The sequence below is a fragment of the Balaenoptera acutorostrata genome, chromosome 8 (genome assembly GCF_949987535.1).
Source record: "Balaenoptera acutorostrata chromosome 8, mBalAcu1.1, whole genome shotgun sequence".
Classification (NCBI taxonomy): domain Eukaryota; kingdom Metazoa; phylum Chordata; class Mammalia; order Artiodactyla; family Balaenopteridae; genus Balaenoptera; species Balaenoptera acutorostrata.
Window position 1 is genome coordinate 31,370,445 of NC_080071.1, and position 10,507 is coordinate 31,380,951.

Below are 10,507 nucleotides of genomic sequence, written 5' to 3' on the forward strand. Positions count from 1 at the left end.
GGTGTTTAGAGCCACAGACTGTAAGCCTGTTCTGTGACACTCCAGGTCTTAGCACAGAGCTTGGCACAGGGAAAGGCTTCATAAATATGTGTTGAATGAAGGACACATGGGCAGAAGAATCAGCAAATGGCGTTAGTTGAGTCATCGTGCCTGTGATAGTAAACTGTTTTGAAAATGAAGTTTCCTAGGAATGGAACTAATATGGCAGGGAGGAACTTGTGGATGGACCACTCAGAATCAACTCGCTTGTCAAGCCAGGTGCAGGAACCAGGGTGATCAGGCTCCAGAGGGCATTTCCCTAGCAAGCATCCCCTGGGAATTTTTTGGAACCCAAGTGTGGTTTCTTTCAGTGCAAAACTAGTGTGTGGAAACAGAGGCTCTGGTTCCCAGCAGTTGAACATAACATCCCCTCTCTGAGCCTCCTGATGAATGAAACATGGCCTTTTGTTTAGCGTTTCTTTCTTTTATTCACCCTGGCCTCACACTTACCATCCGCTTCGAGTTCCAGTGAATTATTCATTACTCATCTCTTCTCGTCATTTAGCTTGGGAGCAGGACATCCTCGGGGTTAGTCTTGCCTGTGGTCAGGTCGAACAATGGCAGGTAAGGCCCTTCCTCCTCTGGCCAGGAGCTGAGGGAGTGGAAAATACTGCCTGGACCCCAGTATCACAGGCAGCCACCTGGGGCTGGCCCATGCTGAGGGCCGCAGGTGTTGGGTGGCTGTCACGATTCTGCTTTTTCGCTTGTTTGTTGCAGCAGCATCGGAGGTGAGCAGCGAAAGCACCAAAGGAAACAAAACAGAAGGGTAAGAAAAAGAATTCCCAAAGCCACATCCTTCACCCCGGAGAGCTGGTCTGTAGGCCTGGCCGATGTGAAGAAGCTGGGCTTGATCTTTCTGGCATGGGTGATTTGTTTTCATCCCAAAGAAGAATTTCCCTTTTAAAAAATAAGATAGCTACATCTGCAAATCACGTGATCATGCTTGTCAGCTGCAGTACCAGAGTTAAAATTTGTGAGGTTTAAGTAAACTTGGTTTAAAATATGATTAAAAGCCACTGGCTGTGCACCGTGCCCTCCCAGCATATATTTTTCTTTAACGTGTTCTGGTCAGACAAATATTCAGCAATAGCTGTGAAATTTAGTGCAACTGTGCAGAGTCGATATAAAAATTTGCCTTTTGATGAGGTCTTTCGGTACAACTGTTTGCTGTGTTCTCTCCACATGCCTCCCCTGTTCTCCCTCTGGGGAGTCAAGCTGTCTGGCCACCCTTTGCCCTTGGCTGTGGGAGACCTTCCCAGGCTGAGAGGGGCCCAGAGTAGCCCACCCAAAGGAGGCCATGATGCAGATGCGGACTAGTCCCTGCTGAGCGGGAACTTTGGGGGCAGGAGGCTGCTGAATTGCTCAGACCTTCTTGCTCTTTCTTAGGACTTAGCAGAAATAATCTACCAGGTTTTATGGCTATAGTTCAAAAATTTTAGCCTGCCATCAGCCACTGATGTTCTGGGAAAGCTTCAGGGTTCTGAGCACAGGTAGGTGGTGGAAGGAAGGGGTCTTATCCCCCTTTCTACCCACCAGAGGCTGAGCACCCTGCCTTCTTCCCAGCCTCCCAGGGCCGGCCTCCAGGAGCTGATGGAAGGCCAGTGTTATCTGGAGATGAAGATAAAGTTACGGGGCTGAGGGTGGTGGAGAGGGACCAGAGAGGGATGTCGCTTTCCTCCCGTCCTTACAATCACTGCTCTCAGACTGATTTATGCCGCTCATTGGCCCAGAAGCCAGATCGGGAGTGCCTTCCCTGGCAGGCTGTCTTCAGACGGCAGAGATAAGGGGGATCCAAGAGCTGGTCATCAGGAAGCAGTTAAAGAAAATTGTCTGCCTTCCCAGTGTAATGCTTTAAGGTGTGCACAGCCCACTGACAGACACTGTTTGCCTTTTGAGAGTTATATTAGGATTTTTATGTGATCACAGAGCGTGGTGTGCAACCACAGGTGCGTCAAAGGCTCAGTGCGTTCACCTTGGGTAATGCTTAACCGAAAAACTGGTAGTTGGACCGCTCTCCCTTCCTCATGATGAGGCAAAAATGGGCTGGGTGAGCACATTTTCTGCGGAGGCGATGGGCTTTGTGAGAGCTAGGAGCTCAACTGCAGCGTCGCCTGGAACAGTCGGGGCAGTTTGCTGGCATGGCTGTTCCCAAGTGCTTTTGTCGTCTCGGCTCCACTGGTCCCACATGCTCCCGAGACCCCCGGGGGTGGTTTCTTGTGTTTTGGGAGTAATTACTTGGTGTTGTCAAGCCCTCTGCTGGAAACACGAAGAATGTTTTCTGGGAGGACATCCCGGAGGGCAGGGGACCCCTTGATGGGGATCGTCAAAGACTTTGCTCCCCTTTTCTAACCAGAATGAAAACATAGTCATTCATCTCCATGTGACATCAATTCCCCACGTAAAGAGAAACAAATTCAGTTATCATAGGGCAGTTTTGCCTGGACAAGACCTTGTACTTCTATGTCTTGGTTTTGACATATGGCTTGGGTGTATCTTTAACCAAAAACCATTTGTTCTAGTGCTTTTGAACACGTTTAGTTTGCTTTTCTTCAGTAATGACCTTGGGTTTGGCCAGAATCTTCGGCTGGATTGTGAATAGGCATTTTCTTTGCCTTTTTGCCAAATAAACCCTTTAAATGTCAAAACAGGAGATAGTGTGACAGTTTAATCAGATACCAAGATATAAGCATAAAGAAAGCAAAAAAAAACGTGGTATCAGAAATACATGATAGGGCTTCCCTGGTGGCACAGTGGTTGAGAATCTGCCTGCCAATGCAGGGGACACGGGTTCGAGCCCTGGTCCGGGAAGATCCCACATGCCACGGAGCAACTAGGCCCGTGAGCCACAACTACTGAGCCTGCGCGTCTGGAGCCTGTGCTCTGCAACAAGAGAGGCCGCGATAGTGAGAGGCCCGCGCACCGCGATAAAGAGTGGACCCCGCTCACCGCAACTAGAGAAAGCCCTCTCATAGAAACGAAGACCCAACACAGCCAAAAATAAATAAATAATAAATTTATTTTAAAAAAATACATGATAGAAATTATTAATAATTAAATTATTAACTTTCCCAATATTCAATATACTGCTAAACCCATATTCTTTAAATATTAAAAAAAAATTTTTAAACCAGTAGTCAGGAAACAGTGATGCTTTTTACTTTTCTTAACTGAAATATAGTTGATGTACAATATTGTGTTGTTTCAGCTGTACAGCAAAGTGATTCAGTTACATGTATTTGTATTTTTTCAGTTATTTTCCCTTACAGGTTATTACAAGATATTGAATATACTTTCCTGTGCTATACAGTAAGTCCTTGTTGCTTATCTATTTTGCGTATAGTAGCTTGTATCTGTTAATCCTATACTCCTAATTTATCCCTTTTTACTATTAATATGCCCAGGGCAAATTTTCAGTGGCAGGAGGGTTATACTTGAGCTTACATGCAGGATTGGGTTAGTTTATAGATACAGTGTACTTGGAAAGAGAAGCAGGATAAAAGCTTTTAGCTCATTAATTAGCTGGCCCAGGACCCTGAGACTGGTTAATCTTCCTGGCGAGGAAGGAGACCTACATTGATTTAAGGGAAACTGCCAGCTTGCTATCTCTTTCCTTCTGTCTCTCCCCCTTTCTCTGTTTGTCTCTCTTTATGTCAATCTGTCTCTGTTTCGACTTGGAAAACAAACTTATGGTTACCAAAGGGGAAAAAGGGGAGGGGATAAATTAGGAGGTTGGAATTAACATATACATACTACTCTACATAAAATAGATAATCAACAAGGATGTACTGTATAGCACAGGGAACTCTACTCGATACTCTGTAATAACATACATGGGAAAAGAATCTGAAAAAGAATAGATATATGTATATGTATAACTGAATCACTTTGCTGTATGCCTGAAACTAACACCACATTGTAAATCAACTATACACCAATATAAAATAAAAATTAAAAAATCTGTCTCTGTTTCTTTCCCTCTCTTCTTTGTTCTCTCTTGTACCTTTTCTTTTATTAATAAACCTAACAAAATAGTGTATATAATTGCAGAAACACACACACACACACACACACACACACTAAAAAAGGCCTGGATATATATGCCTCCCTGATGTTTTTTATTTTTTAAATTTTATTGACGTATAGTTGATTTACAATGTTGTATTTAATTTCTGCTGTACAGCAAAGTGACTCAGTTATATATTTACATTCTTTTTCATATTCTTTTCCATTATGCTTTATCACAGGATATTGAATATATTTCCCTGTGCTATACAGTAGGACCTTGTTGTCTATCCATTCTATATATAATAGTTTGCATCTGCTAATCCCAAACTCCCAATCCATCCCTCTCCACCCTCCTGCCTTGGCAACCACAAGTCTGTTCTCTATGTGGTGAGTCTCTTTCTGTTTTGTAGATAAGTTCTTCGGATCATATTTTTAGATTCCACATATAAGTGATATCATATATTTGTCTTTCTCTGTCTGACTTACTTCACTTAGTATGATAATCTCTAGGTCCATCCATGTTGCTGCAAATGGCATTATTTATATACATGAACGTTGCCTCCCTGATGTTTTAACAGTTATCTCTGAGTGAGAGGATTATGTATGATTTTACTTGTCTCTTTCCTACCTGTTAATATTTTCAAGTTTTTAGTGAGTACATTTACCTTTCATAATCAGAAGTTTTTAATAAGAAAGAGAAGTAGGATACTCAGTCTCACGTAAGATGAAAGGAGAAGGCAACTTTCTTTGGAACTTGAAAAAGCAGTTTGCACAGGATCTCCCCAACTTGACTGTAATATGTGTTGGGAGTGGGAACAGTGTTTTGCACACTGTCACGTCCCCAGGCCTGGCACAGCAGTTTTCCCCGAGTGACCTTTGACAGGTGTTTGTGGAGTGAATAATTAGAGATGAATCTATAGCGGAAAGAAGGTGATTTTGGAGGCGGCAACTGTTTGGTGTTCAGATGCTGCTTATCTAAGATTCAGTCTATTTGACATTAAGTAAAAAGGACAATGGATTTGAACTAAAATGCTCTGATTGGATATAACTTAGGCAGGCTCTAATAAAACTCTCATTTTAAACCCCAGTAATCTTTCATTAGAGAGAATATTATAGACAAGAGCCCAGAAGGGGTTTTCTGTATGAAAAAATCAATCTGGCATATATATTTTAACCAAGAGAGTCCATTGTGGGAATCCTAAATACTGGTTATTTGGTCACTCGCTAAAGATATCTATAACAGCAATTGTGGGATGCGAGGGAAGCTCCATCCTCTCTGCATTTGACAAGTCCTGATTCTTTCAAGGGGAAATATTAATGGATTTATCTGGTGCCAAATCTGCTGGTGGAGGGAGGAAGCTGACCTTACAGTCTCCCCATTGCACATAATCTGGGTGTTCAGCCAGCCGGGACTCGAGGCGCTGCCTGGCTCAGCAAAGTGCCCTTGTAGGCAGTTCCCAAACTCCCTAGAAGCAACCGCCTATGAGCATCTGGGCTGAACACTACAAACGTTTAGCGAGTTGGGAAACGCTGCCTACTTCAAAGGGGAGATTCACCCCGGCTATAGCTTTGATGGGAGAGGTTAAAGCTCTGCTAAAAGAATCTTTTCAAAAGCTTCAACTCTAAAGCAGAGCGCTCTGGGACTCTCGTGATGGAGACCCCACACCCCTAGTCTTTCTCCTGAGCTCGCTTATAGTTGTCGTGTCTCCTCAGGACTCAATTCTATCACTCTGATGTTTTGGAAATATTTTCTGCTGAGTGAGTTGCTTAGAAAAAACAAGCAATCAGTGGTAGCTAACAGAGCTTGTATTGGGGATGATTATTTAAGGACTTGAGGTATAATTTCTGCTTATCGAGTAGTCACTTTATTTGCTTGGCAGGATGAGAGAGGAATCTTTATTTATTTTGCTCCTATAAAAAGACCTTGGGTTGGTTTTTGTTTTGTTTTTTGTCAGAGTGAGGCCAAAGCAAATATATTTTTCAATGTCAAAAAAATAAGAAAAAAGAGTGAAATTTCAACAAGGGGATTTCTCAAACACATTTTCTGCTCGACTAAACTGTGTTTGCTTTTCTGGGCAATCTGTGGACTGCTGTAAGTTTATAAGCTGTTGTGTCAAAGGTCTCATTAGCACTTGTGGAAATAGAACTGTCTGTGAATGGTCTTTCTCCTGAAGATGGATACCTAGCCGGTATTGATGGCTGTCCTTGTGCATCCCTGCTGCTGTCTCTGTGTACCTACGCTATCTTTCACTTCAAACTTTCAGGCCCATTTGAAAAACCAGAGCCCTCAGAATAGAGACCCAGATGACTCCAGGAATGCTCAGACCTTCTAAAGCCTTTGTGGCCACTCCTGGCCAGCTGTGAACTGTGAAAAGACATCTCATCTTCCCTGCCTCCTACACTTCTCCCTGCCTCTCAAATATAAACGTCGTTAAACTGGCTAAAGAGGAGGGACTTCCCTGGTGGCGCAGTGGTTAAGAATCCACCTGCCAATGCAGGGGACATGGGTTCCAGCCCTGGTCCAGGAAGATCCCCCATGCCGCAGAGCAACAAAGCCAGTGTGCCACAACTACTGGGCCCGTGCTCTAGAGCCTGCGAGCCACAACTACTGAGACCACGTGCCACAACTACTGAAGCCCATGTGCCTGGAGCCCATGCTTGGCAACAAAGAGGAGCCATCACAATGAGAAGCCCGTGCACTGCAACAAAGAATGAGCCCCCGCTCACCGCAACTAGAGAAAGCCTGCGCACAGCAACGAAGACCCAATGCAGCCAAAAATAAATAAATTTATTTTTTAAAAAACCCAAACAAACCAGTTAAAGAGTAAATCAGTAAAAACGGTACTGCTTCCTGTGCAGAAATTACATGGTTGTTTTGAGGAGGGCCATTTATTTATTAGCTGCTTTGCTGCATAGGATATTACCTTTGCAGTCTGCTGAGCTACCTTGATTGGATACTGGGAGGAAATTTTTTCTTAATGTAATTTTATGCTGAATTTATAGATTTGATGCCTATGTCTTTTATCATTATTTCTGCTAGCATTTAAAACTCTGTAATACCTTAATTATGACTTTTCTTTGTTTTTATAGTCTAAGGCTATTTGATGCACAGGCAGAGTTTTATAAATTAAATATGTAGATAATGGTTCACTTACAGAGAAAAAGAAGTAAATAATCAGAGAAAGTAAACGCTTTGGGGGAGTGACTATAATCAGTTCCCTAATTTAAACAAAGATCTGCCCACAGCACAGAGCGTTGGAGACTTGACAAGACCATGCCTTCCTGAAATAACGGAGCCTCTGCGTGCCTGTGCCTTGTGCCTCAGACACAGGAGGGCTTTCAATCATCCTGTGCGTCTTATGTGAAAGAGGAATAAAATGGTACAGAAACCTGAAGGCCTGTGGATGCTAGTCTTGACTCTTACTAATTGTTTATGTGAACTTGGGCAAATTATTTACTTTCTGCAAGCCTCAGTTTCCACATCTCTAAAAGTGTTCATATAATATCTATTTTTCTTGTCGTTATAAAGGCTTTGTAAGGGAGAAATGACATAATGGATGTAAAACTACTTGTTAACCTGTGAAGTGTTGTGTAAACATAAGGCCACAGCCACATGCTGGCAGCTCTTGGGCCAAGCACTACACACATATTTTATTTGGCCTGCACTGTACTTTTAAAAATAGAGCTAACATTTATACATAGAAGGATTTACATAATATTTTAGATTTCTGGCTTCTCGTGAAAAACCAAGCCATGTGGCGACCTGGGCCCTGCTTCTGTGTGGCAACAATTGGCCTGAGTTGAACCGTGGCAACCTTGTTAGATGGACCATGTGGTTTTCAATTCCCTCAATCCCCACCCCTCCCTGACAGCTCTCTGCCAATGAGAATGGTCCCTTGTGCTGTCTGTGTGGCCTGCCTGGCTCCTAAGTACGCTAGATTCATGATACTTGAGGATGTTAGGTAGGCTGCTTTGACTTTGTGACAAAAACCACTGGCCCTGGAGTGGAAAGATCAGAGCTAAAGCCCCAGCTCTGGCATTGGGGCAACTTGGACAAGTCACTTCACCTTCTTGAATGTTTTTTCTCACATGGAAAGTAGAACATGGTAACTGTCTCATAAGATTTTGGAGAGGTTTTACATAAGATAAGGACCTCAGCTTATAAACAAGACTGAACTCCACACATCTGTATGTATTAGTAGATATCCAGTTATTTATTACTGTTACCGAACTGAGCTAGGATCTGCTCAATCGACACACCAGTCTACTTACATTGGGCTGTGGTGAAGGAAAGTACAGCATTTATTTGCAGGGCACCAAACAAGGAGAACAGATAGCTAGTGCTCAAAAGACCCAAACTCCCCGATGGCTTCTGGGCAAGGGTTTTTAAAGGCAGTATTAGGAGTGAGGATCACAGGGTGTGTGATCAGCTCATGGACATTCTTCTGATTGGTTAGTGGTAAGGTAACAAGGTGATGTTTTGGGAATCTTAATCATCAACCTTCTGGTTCCAACCAGTCTGGGGCCTATATGCTTGTGGTCATCACATAGTCACCCTCCTCCACCAGGGTGGAGGGTCTAGTTTCTGCAGAACAACTCAAAGATACATGTCCGATGTTATGTATCCCTTGAGGAGTCCTATGACTTAGTTTTATCTCTGAACTATTGTTTAAGCTATCATTACTTTTCTTGCTTGACTGATTTCCTTTGTTTCTGCATTCCATCACTTCTCTAATTAGTAACTGCTCAAGTCTGCTGTTTGGAATTTGGGGAAAGCCTAGGAGACTAAAGCTTTTTTTCTACAAACAAGAAATGGGGGACACGGAGGGGCTTTTGTACCCAGGAGGACCCCACAGGGCCCTGCTCAGTTTCATTACCACAATGATGTGTAACAAATAACCACAAAAATCTCGGTGGCCTATAGCAATAAACACTTATTTTTGCTTATGAGTTAATAAGTTGGGTGGGTGGCTCTGCTGACCTTGGCTGAGACAACTGTGCCAACCCAGCTCTGTTCTGTGTGTCTCACCCTCTATCAGGCTAGTCTGAGCTTCTTCTCGTGGCAGAGTCAGAGGAACAAGCGAGAGAAAGTGAAAATGTGCAAGTGCTTTTTCAAGCATTTGCTTGTGCTGTATTTACTAACATCCAATGACCATAGTAAATTCCACGGCTGAACCCAGAGTTAAGGGGTGGGATAGAAAACCCCACCTATGATGGGCAGGCACTGCAAAGTTATATAGAAAAGAGATCCAGGGAGGAGTGAGGATTTGGAGCCATTTTTGCCATCAATCTGCCTCAGATAGGGTAATCTAAACTGCTGAAACAAATATATTTCCAAAGCACATAATGATTCAAATACAGAAGTTCATTGCTCATTCATTTAACAGTATATGTCCTGGTTGCAGGGTGTGGGGTGGGGGTGACTCTCCTCACATAGTGATTCAGGGACCCAGGCACTTTCCATCCTTTAGCTCCATCATCACCCAAATCCCATCACTGTCACTATCAATGCCAGGATATCAGGGGTTGACAAATTCTTCCTAAAGGGCCAAGTAGTATATATTTTAGGATTTGCAACTACTCAACATTTCCGTTATAGTGCAAAAGCAACTATAGACAACATGTGAAGGAATGGGCATGACTGTGTTCCAATAAAACATTATTTACACAACCAGACAGCAGGCTGAATTTGGCCCGTGAGTCTTAGTTTGCAAACTCCTGCCCTAGAGCTACAGACCTTATAGGTATTGGATTAACCTTATAAGTTAACACAGAGGACAGTTTTATCAAATATTTTGCCTATGGGATAAGAGTAATTTCTAGCTTTCCAACCTGCTATATCTGTTTCTTTACTATCTGGTACCAAACAACCAAGCCAATTCTCATAAGCACATTTTTCAAACAGCAGCTCCCTACTTTGAGATACCAATTTCTGTGTTAGGGTAGCCTAACTGCTAAGAAAAAGACCCCAAAAGCCATGTAATGGCACAAACATAATAGAAAGTACATATGTACCACTGGTCAACGAGTGGCTCTCTTTTACATGGGGATTCAGGAGCATCAATCTATTTCCCTTCCCTCTTGGGGCCTTGCCACCCTCTCATTTTGGCCTGTACCCAATGTGTAGAAGAGGAAAGAGCATGGAGGAAACACATTTACTTCTTTTATAAATAAATTAATTAATTATTTTATTGCAGTATAGTTGATTTACAGTGTTGTATTAGTTTCAGGTGTACAGCAAAGTGATTCAGTTACATATATATATATATATATTTTTCAGATTCTTTTCCATTATAGTAATTACAAGATATTGAATATAGTTCGCTAGTTCCCTGTGCTATACAGTAAGTCTCTTTTGTTATCTATTTTATATGCAGCAGTGTGTACCTGTTACTCCCAAACTCCTAATTTATTCCTCCCCCCAGACTTTCCCCTTTGGTAACCAGAGTTTGTTTTCTATGTT